General features: G+C 37.7%; 1 protein-coding gene across 1 annotated transcript in view; it reads left to right on the forward strand.

The window, feature by feature from the left end:
• The window catches only part of LOC142334544 (uncharacterized), a 489,219-nt gene that overhangs the window by 427,511 nt on the left and 47,079 nt on the right, over window positions 1-14,629 (forward strand). The window lies entirely within an intron of this gene.

Consider the following 14,629-nt stretch of genomic DNA (forward strand, 5'->3'; position numbering starts at 1 on the left):
CGAAAGAGTCAAATTCATTCTGTGAGCTAAACATTTCAAATATTCAAACAATAAGAAAAGGTTACGCGTAAAAGAGACAGAATTTCTCGTTCTAAGCTGCAAAAAAACAAAATGGAACACTCAAAACAGAACATTAGACTTACTGTTCGATAGGGATTTCAGTTATGGGCTCGCAGTGGTAGCCAATTCTATTGCCATTTTTTATTTCGTTGTAAAGAAGCAATGCTCCACCACGATTTTGAGATGTAGCAGAATGATAATATCTCACCCAAACAGAATTCTCATTATGATACTCATAGTATACACACAAGTCCAAGCCAAGCAGATAAGCAAGGCCAAGACACTAGAACACGTTAACAATGAAAAATTAATATATTGCAAAAAAAATAATAAAAAAACAGAAAATAACCCACCCAGTGGTCACCAACGGAGTTGGCACTGTCCCTCGATTTACATATTTCAAAAGGAGAACACAGATATTTCAGTTGCTTCAAGCATAGTTTTATGAATTCAGGTTCAAGCATCTTGTCACCACACCTTCTGCGAATAACCTGACAAGGTGATTTTGTCAATTTTCCACCTTAAAACATGAGTAATGAAACTCATTGTACAAGGTGTTAATCAGAGAGTCACCAAAAACTACCTGATTTTCTTCCAGTAGGAAGGTATTAAATGCTTGAAAACACGCATTGCCCAAAATACTCAGACCTTGGTAAAGGTTTTTCAGGTTTCCCGAGCTCAGTAGATCCCAATACAAATTCTACGGGATCCCTTTCGAAATCAATCCCAAGCTCCGATCATAGTTTCTTTTTCTCTCCTTCTCTTATTCCATCGATAAAAAAGCGATCATTTTTATGATCTTCCTTATAACAGTAAGGATAGGAGCGACAAAACCTAAACAAACAAAACACAGTCAGTTTTGATGAAAACAAAGCACAAACACAAAAAACTTACTCGTCAACTACACGTGTGAGACCTCCTAAGTAACTTGGCATCCGAAAGCCAGCATTCATCAAGGCTGTTCTCAAATACCGTTTTCCCCGCCTATGACGATCAAATTTATAGTGGACTTTGTCAAGTTCACGCTGCACCCGCTCCATCGTAGGCACAACTCCACCAGAAAATAATAAGTCATTTCCATCGAACTTGAAATCGGAAAACCGTTTAATAAATAACTCTCGTTCATCGTCGAGAAAGTCAATGTTTTTGTCCCAGTCATGATTATTATTGAAGGCAATTATTGCCGCCATCACTAAAGAAGTCAAATTAAGTAGTTGTCAAAAGTAGTTGAGTCTAAGTAGAGTCTTGAGTTTATTCTTCAAGCAATGAGTTTGTAAACTCCATAACAGAAGAAGAGAGAGCACTTGCAACAGCGAAGAAAGGAAATGACAGCCAGCGCTATCATTATCCAGTCAACCTCTGATCCCTCTGCTGAGGAAGCACAGGAGAAGGGACACGACTCACTCCACACCTTGTTGCCTTCAACAACAAAACTGCCATTTTGGCAACAGTTCACGATGTGGCCACGCCACTCAATTTGCTGACAGCCGAAGCTGACAGCGAACAAAAGAAAGGAAAGTACAACTTTCAACATTTCAACTGAAAACGGCTTTCAGCTAACTTACCTGTAAAACAGACTTAGTTTACCTGAACCTTTCTCAGCAAAAGAGAAGAGTGATGAAAATTAAATCTAAAACAAATCAGAAGGTTAAATAGTTTAAAAAATCCATTGTTGTTTAGATGAGGCTTGCATCAAGCTTGAATATCCTACGAACGAGTATTTTATCAATCAAAGCAGACGACCCGAAGAAAACTTACGACGACGTGTTACAAAAAGGAATCTTATTTAATGAAGAATCAAAAATATTATTGGCAGAAAAGTTTTCCCAGTCCAGATTTTGGTTCCTTTCCCAAAGTACAACTTCAGCGTGAAGCCAGAACTGAAAGCACTTTTACGGAACTTGAATGAGAAATGGAATCTACCATCAGCATCGTGCCCACTGGATTTTTCTACAAGTTTTCAGGCCAATACCTCTTCTTTTAATGTAGACTGGCTACTGAGAAAAGTCGAAAATGAAGTAAAAAAAATCACAAACAGACGTTGATCTTATTAGAAATGAAACTGTTACATTCCTTAAAAATGAAGATGAACGAACATCAAGAAAAAGAAGGGGAGCCCACGTGGGAGCCCTTGCAACGGCTGGAATTGGACTCTTTGGATCAGGTATGATGTTCGGAGGATCAGCCAATTGTGGACTGACAGAGGTATCTTTGGTTCATGCCAAGATCAGGCAAAAGAAAAAGCAGCAAACATTGAACATTTGGGTACAGTTACTACAATTCTAGTCGACCACGTATCGAAAATGAAAACAGACAACGACGCAAAATTCTTCATTATAAGTAATAAATTAGTGGAAATAGAGGAAGCACAAAAACAGATGACGGAAACTTTAAATAAGAACTGGCAAGTTGTACAAGAACAATTGAAGGCCATTGAAAATAATTTTCATATATTGAGAGATTGCACTCAATTGTTGTTTTCAAATCAAAAACTGAATTTCAATTTTGACACCACAGCATCACTTCTGTCGCTGTTGTAAGCTGATGTTAAAAGCTATAGAGCTGCGGTGTACACTTATCGAACAAACATTCTAAATTCGATCTCGACTTTACTTGAACAGCATCTTCCAATGTCGATCGTACCAAAAGCTTCTTTAATGGCTATTTTACAGTCTGTCGCCGACGAGTTAATTCTTTCTGGAAGCAGACTATCTTTAGCCATACCTCCAAATTCCGACATACTCTCCTATTATGACTCCAAACTTCTGCGTGATATTACAGTCAAAGAAGGGTTGCTGTTAACGCTTGCGATTCTGTTAGCTTCACGACAGACAGTTTTTACTACTTATAGCGCAAAGGTTATTCCAATGCCTCAGGACGAACCGAGAATGTCAATTAAATGGGTTATGGAGGACCCATATCTTGCTATCTCGGAGGATCAAATGGAGCCAATGACACTGTTGCAAGTCAAATTTGATAGTTGCTTAGGCTCATCGCGGTATCGTATTTGCCAGGAGCCTTTGGCATCTCAAGCAAATCACCCCTCATGCCTACCAACGCTATTTTTGGGCTCACCACTGAAAACTGCCGAAACATGTGACACGGAAGTTCATTACCTACCGACTCAAGTACAGGCAGACAATCTTGGATACGGCATATGGCTCATTACCTCAGCGACAGATGCGTACGAAATGAGAGAATTTAGCCTCGCCTCGAAACACAAATCATGGAATCGTCTAATTCCTGGTTGTAAGATCTGTATTATGACAGTGGATTGTGACTTTCAAGTAATAATAGGCGACAATATAAAAATTCGATCAGACTTGGAAAGCTGTGGCAAGATTACAGCTAAGTTTATAGATGTTCAACTACCAGACCCGCTTGCACATCTGATGGCATCAATTCCAGACGTTGAACAGCTACCATATTTCGAGTCACGCACCGTAGCAGGCGTAGACCTACTCAGAAAAGTCAGAGCAGAATTATTGTTCAGCCCAAAAGTAAAAATAGTGAAGACTTAGTCACCGTTGCAAAACCGTTCACTTCTGATATGCTTATGTTAAAGCCCACATTAAAATCTCACTTGAGCGAATATGTTCCTATAAAGATATCCTTGTCCTTGACTGTCATAGTGTTCATTCTCAACCTGGCCTTACATGTGCTGTTCATCTGGTTCTATCATAAATTTAAATTTGTTCGTAAATACTTGCCTAAGTTCTTGACTGCTGATCAACAAATTGAAGTGGTTCATAAACCTATCGCCATCATACACAGTAATGACCCAAATGAGATAGAAGCAGTACATAATATACTGAACGAGAACAATCATGTTTTTTCATGCGCTTTTAACCGATTAAAAGAGTTGAAAAGTCTTGACGAGGACGAACTAGGACCAAGCTCAAATAAGTCTATGACCAGATCCCAAAAAAGTCTCTACCCCAGTGCACCAAATGTCACCGCAGAGTCTATTAACAATCTTGACCGATCATATTCTGTTCAAATTGTTAATCATCCGATAAACCCCTATCCAACCGGTGCAGTTTAAAATTTGTAAAATACTCTTGCAGTACAATATACCGCAGAAACGATGGACTAACAACTGGAAATCAATTGACAAATCAGGTGGAACCAACTATGATACGATCAACTTTCTATGGCCGTAGGAACAGCATCATCATTAAATTCTCAATTATTTATTCTTGGACTTGAATATTTAAATTTGGATCTCGAATACAATATTTTTTACTCGGAATTCTATTGGCCCTTTTCGCTCTTCTTTTCTTTTTCGACTGATAATAACTGGACTGGAACAAAGTGACAGAACTCGTAAAGATAACTCAATTTTGACGGTCAAAGAAAAAATTGTAGTAAGAAAACTTTTGTGCCCGGAAGTTTCCTGAAGCGGGGGAGTGTGACGGTCCTTAATATTTCGAATCAATTAAACTGATTTAAACATGTACAGATTATCTGATAGAATATTCTAGATTGATGCGATCTGTAACTAATATTTGCTTAGTAAATAGAGAGAGCTAAATTGGTAGTAGCAGAAAGAAAACGATTTTGAAACCTCATATTTTGCTAATTTTGAGAGAATATAGTTAAAATATATAGAAGTTGTCGATCCACAGCATCAGAAGACTCAAACCGCTCAGCTGAAAACCTAAATAATCAAAACCCATTTGGAAATTCTGCATGCAAACAACTTGATTAGTACATTCATGCAGTAAATCTAACTACCTCGTGCAACAAGAAGATAAGAATTCAGCCACACCACAATTGACCAATCAGAATTTAGTAATATAAAGTTATTACAGAAACCGACCGATGAAATGGCAAATGAACAAAGAAGAGCAGTCAAATCCGAAGTCCGGCCAATTCGTAGTTCAAGAACCCAAATCCGGCTTATGTTCATTTCACAGTAGCGTCCAAAACTGTTGTGAACTTGGTTAAAATAATAGCGTTCATTTAGTAATGGCTTTTCTTTCACAAAAAGCATTTTGAATTAATTGAATTATGCATATCTATATCCCAATACTGGTCTATTTTTTTAGCATTGGGCTGACTCGACAATTCTTGGCCCAGACTAGAATAGGGCTCGACAGTTCTTTAAAGGTCTTAACTGTCGAAATGTGGCGAGTAGTGATTTGATTACACTATTTGATAACATTTCACCGGAGAACTGATCAAGTCTGAAAATTCTTTCCCCTCTTCTGATTCGTTTTCAGAGGCCTGTTATTAGATATCTTAGCGGTGTGTTTCGCGGTCTCCGTCTGTCGATCAGCTGACTAATCTAAAACAAGTGAAAGTGATTATTATTATCTTTGATATCTTTATTGTTTTTTGTTTCTTGCTTTTAGTAATCAAAATACAAACGTTATTCTTGTTCTAATTATTGCTGCGGATGCTAAGAGTAGAGCCGAAACAAGTTCATTGCTCAGGCTAAGTACCTGCTGAAATGAAATTGCTCTCAACTACGGTTGTCGCTTAGATTTTGGACATAAATGTCGCAGACTAAGTTAATTTGCGATAGCCAAACTAAGCGGAAATTATTTTTGAAAAATTGTTTAATGCCTTCTGCGTGTCTTTAGATTACTGCAGTTATAGCCAGCTTTTTCTAAGCCACTTAGTTTCTGGACTACAGAAAAATGATTGACTAAAATTTTTTTAACTACAAAAAAGAAAAGTGATTGACTAAAATTTTCTAAAAGTTTATGATATGATTAAACATGGCACGCAATAAAACTTTCCCTTGCTCTCAAAAGTTGTTTGCTCAAAATTTTTTCATCTTTGCTTTTTGAGTGGTATTGATCTGTAATGCTAAAAGTAATGCAACCAGACAATGTTGCTTCGAGTGCGTATCAATTTAGCGATAACATAGTTTTTGAACAATTGAAAACTTTCAGCAAGTACACTGCAGCTGGTCCTTCCAAGATGTATCCAGAGCATCTATTGCACGCAGTAGAGTGTACTGCTCCCGACCACTCTGAATCCGCCCTTAAAGCAATAACAAGGTTTGTAAATACAGGAAGCAGGGGTAAATTCCCTTCATTTGTTTCAAAAGCCCTCTGCAGTGCATCGCTCACCGCTCTATCCAAAAAGAAAGGAGGAGTACGCCCAATAGCTGTCAGTGAAATCCTGAGGCGCCTTATTGCTAAATGTTTAGTGAAAGAAGCAAAATCAGAAGCAATTGAGTTGTTCGATTCCATTCAGCTAGGGGTTGGAGTCAGCGGAGGTGCGGAAGCAATTATCCACTCTGCAAAAATCACCTACGAAAAGATCCTCAACGCTGACTCTAATGAAGGAGTGCTTCAGATTGATTTCCGAAATGCCTTTAATTCGGTTAAGCGTTCACACTTACTGCAAGCAGGATGCGATTTCATACCAGGTATTGCAGCCTTCAATATTTTTGCTACTCTCAGCATGTGCCACTACTGTATAATAACGCCAGTCTTCAAAGTGAATCGGGTGGTCAACAAGGAGATCCCCTGGGTCCACTTCTCTTTTCGCTGACGTTATGGCCTGTTATAGAAAAAATAAGAGACGCGGTTCCAAATCTTACCCAGCACACTTGGTATTTGGACGATGGTTTCGTTGCAGGTTCAGAAGATCAAAGCCGAACTACGCTCGATATCTTAGCCAATGAAGGTCCAAAAAGGGGGTCTGTATTTGAGGAAAGATAAGTGCGAACTCTGGTCAATCGTAGATCTACCCTCAGTTGATCGAGAAGTCACAAGAAATATGGGCAATGGTTTTGAAGTACTGGGTGCCGCAGTCGGATCACCAGAATTTGTTTCTTCTTGCCTGCAGAAACGTGTTCAGAAGGTTGTGTCGCTTTTGGAAAATTTGAGTTATCTGGATGATCCTCAATGTGCTCTCGGCATACTTCGTTATTGCCTAGGGACACCAAAGTTAGTCTACTCTCTACGCACTAACACGCCGACAAGACATCTGATCGATGTTTTAAAAGTCTTCGATTCCAGCCAACGGGATGCGTTAGTTCAAATAATAGGTACTGTCACTTGTGACAATGTGTGGATGCAGTCAACCTTGCCAATAAACATTTCTGGCCTCGGAGTGCGACAATCGCAAGAGCAATACAGAGCCGCATATGTGGGCTCAGTGTTAGCATCTGATGACTTGGTTCAGAAAATTACAAACCAGCGCGCGTCAGACAGTAGAGTTTTTAAGGAACTCTATGCAAGCCTTGAACCTTTAAACTTGAATTTCTACACACAGAAGAAAATTCAAGAAGCTGTAGATACTGAAAAGTTTTCTGAGCTGCTAAGAAATCAGTCGTCAAACAGAGAGAAAGCAAGACTGCAATCACTCTGTTTACCTCATTCCGGCGCATGGCTTGCGGCACCTGCAGTTCCTGCCTTAGGTCTCCATCTGAGTCCCAGTGAATTTCAAATTAGTGTCAAATACAGACTAGGTATTGCGGTTTATGAAGATGAAAGAAAATGCCCTTACTGCAGGTCTGGGACCTTTGACATTTTTGGTGACCACGCCGTCATCTGTCCCGGAAAAGGGGATGCAATTTCTCGGCATGACAGGATTCGTGACCGTTTTGCATCAGCTTGCTCAGCAGCTAACTTGTCCCCAGTCATCGAAAAACGGAACCTTATTGCAGGAAACGGTTCTCGCCCTGGCGACATATTTCTGCCTTCATGGAAATCAGGTCGAGCAGCTGCTCTAGACGTCACCGTAACTTCTCCACTGCAACCAAACGTTATAAATCATGCGGCAGAGAAGTCTGGTTACGCAATTGAAGCAGCCGAAGAGCGAAGGTATGCACAACACGAAAAAAATTGCTCTGAGCAAGGAATTTTGTTTGTTCCTCTCGCTGTTGAGTCATTGGGTGGTCTGTCAGTTACTCTTAAGAAAGCGTTAAATCGCATAGCTCTGTTAGCTGACAGCAGGAATTATCAGTCGCAGGGACGTGCTATCGCTTTTGATAGATTGGCTCAGTCGGTTTCCGTTGTGATTGTACGAGGATCGGCTACAATGTTGCTTGCACGAGTCCCGTAACCCCCGTATTCGCAATATTTTTGGACGAATTCTATTGTGGGCAAACATTGTGATCTCCAAGAAGAGTGGAGTCTTTTGAGAAGTGTCGCCCAATGAAAGGGGACCTGCATTTTTGTAAATATTGTCTCACCCAATGAGCGGGGAGAACATAAATAATTTTCAAGAATTCAATGAAGACTGAAACGAGAAGAATTCTGAAACTTAAGGAAAACAGGACTGATGTTATAGAGAGCGATTGAGAAGAATGAAGAATTCTTCAACCAAAAACACACTTACTTGAACCTTTAATGAGCAAAAACTTTTGATTCCGAATCAAAGTTTGATAACAAAGATTTGTATTAATTCACGATAATTGATCTTAAAAAAATGCTATGTGATGTTAAAACAATGCTAGTTCGAAAATAGCTAATGTTTGGCGTTTCTCAAATATTTCTTTGAGAAACGTTTCTCAATAGCTAATGTTTGATGTTTCTCAAATATTTCTTTGAACCAATTGAACTTCTTTTCCATCGTGCTCGTGATTTAGTTGTTAGATATCACCACCAAAAAGTTTGAGTATTTGTTTTTCAAGACTGGCAAAATTCGAGTACTTTACAGAGTTTTTTTATTTCAAGTAATTTACAAAGCAACATTTTATAGTTTTTATCGTTTTTGCTTTGTTTTCTCTGCACATTTTTTTCGACCATTTGTCTTCAAGTTTGTTTTTCGTTTCAGTTTGAGGCATTCATGCTGTTTAAAGAAAGTTGTGTGCTTCAAGTCAATATGTTAAACTCTGTTGTTCTCTGCTTAATGATAATAGATAGATTTTTGCCTGACTTGAACGAGGAGTGACTTGATTTAGAATGGCTTAATTAGACAAGTTGAATTAATATTGTGGTGTCTCGATCTAAGTGGAGCTATACGAAACAAGGAGTATTATGAGTTGGAACATTTGTGCGGACGCACTCTCCTTGTCTCTTCTGTAAATATTATAGGCGTGGAATAAGGGGTGAGACATACTGATCATTGAAACCCCAAAATGTAACTTTTTCGATATTGTTATCTATGAAGTTACTTAAAACAAGGAGGCTTGGTTATGTGCGTTTGCACATAAAGTTCCGACCCCGCTCATTTACATTTTTCACCTAATTGTCTACCAAATGAAGTAGAGATGAAAACAAATTAACATGGCGTTCATTAAGCAACTAAATGGATGGAACAGTCTACCGTAGGGCCGATGAGACCTGTCCTTAATATGACTACCTGAAGAAAAAGATAAAATCAAATAATTGCAAACATTAATTACGAACAAATTTCGTTGTCCATTTTCAAAATCTTATATAACCAAATCAAAATGGCATCAGATAAAACTTATACTAAAGAAGATTAACCTCTACTTCATTAGAAAAAATATCGGACTTTTCCTCAATGCGACTTGGTAACAAGTCGACAAGAAATGTGGAAAAGAGCAAAGTTTAATAAAACGTTGCTTTTTTGAAAAGCAATAATGTCAAACTGATTAGAAACATTATGCCTCAGCTGAAACCATTGAGAGGTTCATTTTTTCCTCCATAGAGATTGAGTGGGAGTGACTTTTCATTATCCGGGATATGCCATAGGACTCAAAAAGTACGACAAAAACAGGCAGAAGAAAATTTCAAAATTTGCACAAAGATGGTGTCCCAGCCAAGCTGTTCACTAACGACATTAACAATTATTAATTGCGTTTTTTTTTTTCAATTGGACCGAGGACAGCCTGTTATTTTGATACTGTGAAAAGGAAACATAAATCTACAAAATGGGCGAATATGCAATATACCAAGAACAAAGACCATTTGAGGAAAACAAAACCGTTATAAAGAGCAAACTTTAGTTCAATAGAAAAGGGATGTGACTTGTCTATAGAGATGCCAAGCTACAATTTAATAGAAATCAGATTGGCAAGCTGAGAAATGCATTGTCTTTGTTTTAAAGCAAATGTGGAAATTCGATAAGCTTTCGACTAAAAGAGTAGACAGTTTTTTCGCAACTTCTTCGAAAGCTTATTGAGCCCGTTATTAGTTAGACTAAATCATAAGACTATAAACTAACATTAAATACAAGCAGAACTAAAAATTTCCACAAACAACTTCCGATCCCGCTGATAGTAATCTTTTCTGTTAATTCTTTGACTAATCAGATTTCTATTCAAATTTAAAGAGCTCGCACTCGCCCGAATCAGTCTGTTCAATATTTATTCCAAAAGTGGTCTCAGTGTTGTCGTTTCAATTGAAGTTGTCTTCTTCCGTCTTCAATTTAAGACGGAGTCTGTTAGAAATAGATTTGAGCAAATATTTGTCATTTATGGAATCAACAACACTTGTAATCGGAAACGCTTTCAAACCAACTTGTTGACAACCAAGTTCTGCCGGATTGTTTCACGAAATTAAAGACAGTCATTCAACTTGCAAACATATCCTTCATGATGCTTACTAACCACATATTTTTAGTTGGCGCAATAAATAAGCTGTTTTCATAGTCAACTGATAGCCTCTAGAAAATGCTCTAAAGAGCTGTGAATTCTTATTGTCGCGTCTTTAAGGCAAACCCCTTTTACAACACAACAAGGATTGTAGCAGCTCATCGCGTCATCTGGACAAATCTTAAAGCTGCTGAACAGGTTTATCATCAGATTTTACGAACGAACAAACTTCGTTTGCAACTTTAGTCATATCAGTTTTCAGTTAACTAAACTAATTTAGATAGCTGTGTTGGAAATCAACGACATATTTACTTTTATCTGAGCTCCCAAGAAAAATACGTATTCTCAATGATCGATCTAATTTGTTGCGAAATTGTATGTCTACATGCAATAAAGCAAAACAATTGACAAATACAAAACAAAAAAAGTTTGTTAAATTGAGAGCGAAACCAGGTTCTTAACGCATAAGACCTTGTTCAAAGGTTAAATCCGACAATTTTTCCAGCGATATTTTTTCCTGCATGACAAATGGCAAATTTGGTTTTTTGCTTATACATCAAGTCGTATGTTGTCAAGAGCTGGGCGCAAACTATATTCTGAACGCCTTGTTCAAACCACGTCATTTTTCTCCAGCTATGCACTATCTAAAAGATAATAAAGCATAGCAATAGAAGTTACCCAATTTTTTTGATATTCCCTTTTTAGATTCTAGAGAAGAATGTTCAACGTTGATGCCTTTGTTTCTACAGTAAAGCTTAATTTCATTTGAGATGTGCTTTATACCGCCGTCGAAACTAAAGTGCCAATACTGCGATATCTGCGCAAAATTCTTTAAAGCTATCAATTTATTCATCTCTGGTTTTCGTAAAATTTCCGAATTAATTGAAATTATCAACAAAACAAACCGCAAAAAATTGTTCAACAGCTTCGGGACTTACTGTTCTGAAGCCATCGGCATACACAATTTTCAAAATAAGGCTTGATTTTGTAATTCAGTTTTTGGAGATGGATGTTTTTCGACTTACTGAGTTGGCAAACATCACAGTGAACCTCCATCAACAACTGTTCCATCAACAAAGTTAGGTAGATGTGTTGTCCGATTTTTGCTTTTTAGATTTTTGAAGTATTATCAGTAAGGCATAGTTCACTAGTGCTAGAACAAAGTTTTGATAATTAAACCTCAAAAGAGAAAGACTTTGTAACTTAGTTCTAATTTGTCAATAAAGGAAACGTTAACTGCAAATTTAAGTGATTGGGGACAAATAATGCATCTTGTAAGTTAATCTCTGGCATTCCGTTATGTTTGTCGTCAAGTTCATTCAAAATATCTGGAACCAATTTTCACTGGACAAAAACCGAAGTTTTATGCTTTTTCAGCAGCTAGCGTTTGACTTTCTTTTGAATTGTTTTGGGTTTTTCATTTTTTGCGGCTCTAACTTTTTACTTAATTGAAAGTTTTTGCCAATTTGTCCAACCTTTGTGAATTTACAACATGTTTTGTTTCCCCTTTTCTGCTATATGTTTAGGGCACGAGACTTTGCAATCCCTTTCTCTTCCAATTAAACTAAGTTCCGACATCATTCATATTTTTTTAAACATTTTTCGCTGTTTTTGTGTTCAAATTTTCACTGTCGAAATTTCTGAAATCATATTTACATTCATAAAGTTTCTTATCTTGCCCACTGGAATGCAAACGCTTTCAAAATTTTGGGAAGTAAAACAAACATGGTTCCAGTTGTTTACTTATCAACATTAGAAAGATTCAACTGCATATCCTTGGCTCTAGTAATATATTTAACATATTCATGGGGGTTCTCTATAGATGTTCAATTTTTAATAGTAGTTGTTCAAGACTTTGAAGCGTTTTGCGCAAATCAGCACAAGCGTCACAACTTTACTAGGACGGAAAATCCTAACTGTTTTTTATATCAAGGCATTGCACAACTTCATACCAAATGCAAAGTTGTTTATCTTTTGAAATAATTTTCCCGGAACGCGGGTCATTCAAATGAAAGGCATCAGATCCTTGTTTTCAAAACCGATGCTCTAAACAAATTCACGGAACTCAAATATTTATTTGTTTGAAAGACAGCAAATTTTGAGACCGTAGACGGGATTTACTAAAAACTGTGTTTCTGCAATTAAATATTAAACTTTTTCTACGGTAAGTAAGTAACAGAAATGCTTTGCTGAAGAAACCTGTATCTTATAGAAAAGTTGAAGTTGAACTCTTTTTCTTGACAATCGGAAAACTTTTATATGCTCCGCAAAGACTGTGACCTATATCGCTTTCACTATTAAATCTGTTTTTCAAATAGCTGTCAATCAAAAAGAGCGCTTCAGTCGACCTGTTAGAGTTGTTTTTACGCGAGCTGTTTTCGCGAACTATTCTCTCGACCTTTTGAAGCCACTGTTTATCAAATAATTTAATTGAACAAAAATTGCTTTCGATTTGTGAATTTTCCAATCCCTTTTTGTTCTGTCTTTTGTTCATTCTGTCTAATTCTTAGAATTTTTTCTCTATCTCACTGACCGTCTACTGCTCTCTGGGGTCCCTGTTCCCTGTTAAGTGTACTCTGAGCCTCTCCGTGGTCCTCTGCTTTCCTCTTAGGTCAGGCTTTGGCCTTTCTTGGCTTTTCCTCTCTTGGGTCAGCTTTGGCCTCTTTTGGTTCTGCGTTGTGTCTTCACAACAAGTTTGCACGGGCCATGCGTAGCGTTATCTGTTTTGTCAGAGTCCTGGGTGAATTACCTATTGACGTGGTTTGAGGGAGTCGCAGGAATAAGCAACTCTTGGTGATGATGATTTGAGTTCTGTAGATTCGGGTGTCAAATATAGGAAATCAGCGCATGTAAGAGGTCTTAAATAACCGCCAAAGCTCAATCGGGGCATGTGAAACCAGCTCCAATATCACGTTTTGCTTTCCTACTTTGAGCTTTTGGCGAGTGCAAACAAACTTTAACTTAAAATATGACTTCAAATTGACTTCTCTTCTCTCAATTCGACTTTCCCTTGTTTCAATGGAATTATTTGATTCCTAAGAATTTTATCTTACTCTATATGAAGTTTCTATTGAGCTGCTTTAGGGTACATATTTAAAAATCAGATAGATACTTCAAAACAATTAAGTGACGAGTTTTGAGCAAGTTCTGATTGTTAGATCTCATTTCTTTCATCGTTAGCTTGAGGCTAGAGGTCTATAAAGCCAAGACTAGGGTTGTTAAGACTAGTGGTCTACGAAGCAATTGCAGCTAGTTTCTAGCAATCTGTTAGATGGGATTTTTGTCATACTATTTGCTCAAAAGGCTTTTCACTTCTAATAGTTTGATATTTTGTTTGCAGGCTCACATTGGTCACTTCTTGTGTACGTGCGGCAGCGGTCAAAGGAAGAGGGAACATTTTACCACTTGGATTCAATGAATGGGATGAACAATCAAACTGCTCACAATCTGAGCAAGGTGCTAGGCAAATACCTGTGTGGCCGCGAGACCCCCCTGGAAACTCCCCCAGATGTCGGACAACAAACCAACATGTACGACTGTGGGATCATGATAATCCTGTTCATGGAGTACATTATGTCTCACTACGCTAAAAAAGAAAATTTTGATAAAGATTTTAAAAATTACAAGTTTGACTTGAAGGACTGTCGCTCGAAGCGTGAAGATTTAATGAAGTTAGTGGAAAAATTGCATGAAGCCGATAATTAATGTATCCTACTTAATTTCTACCAAACCTTCATTTTATTTCTGTATCGTTCCAGCCCGAGAAATTGTATAAATGTTGTTTTTGCTTTTAATGTAAATAACTCACTGGATCTGTTTAATTGTCTCATTCAGCCCAATTTGAAAAACTACCTCAAGTTGCAGCTATTGCTCAACTTGTTTGCATAGTAAGGAAAAATGTTTTGGCCTATCGGTTGGAAAAGTGCTTAAACAGGTCCGCTCTTAATAGATTGCTCGACCAAGCACGTTTTGGGTCGAAGCATATGCTTGCTGTTGCTAAACAAGGTTCTAAGTGTCATCTAGTTGTAGCCTATAGATGTGTATCAGCATCGGTGCTATTTGTTCAAATTCAAACTTCAAACTGCCAGTTTCTACTATTCA

The sequence above is a fragment of the Convolutriloba macropyga genome, chromosome 2 (genome assembly GCF_964194025.1).
Source record: "Convolutriloba macropyga chromosome 2, txConMacr16.3, whole genome shotgun sequence".
Lineage (NCBI taxonomy): Eukaryota > Metazoa > Xenacoelomorpha > Acoela > Convolutidae > Convolutriloba > Convolutriloba macropyga.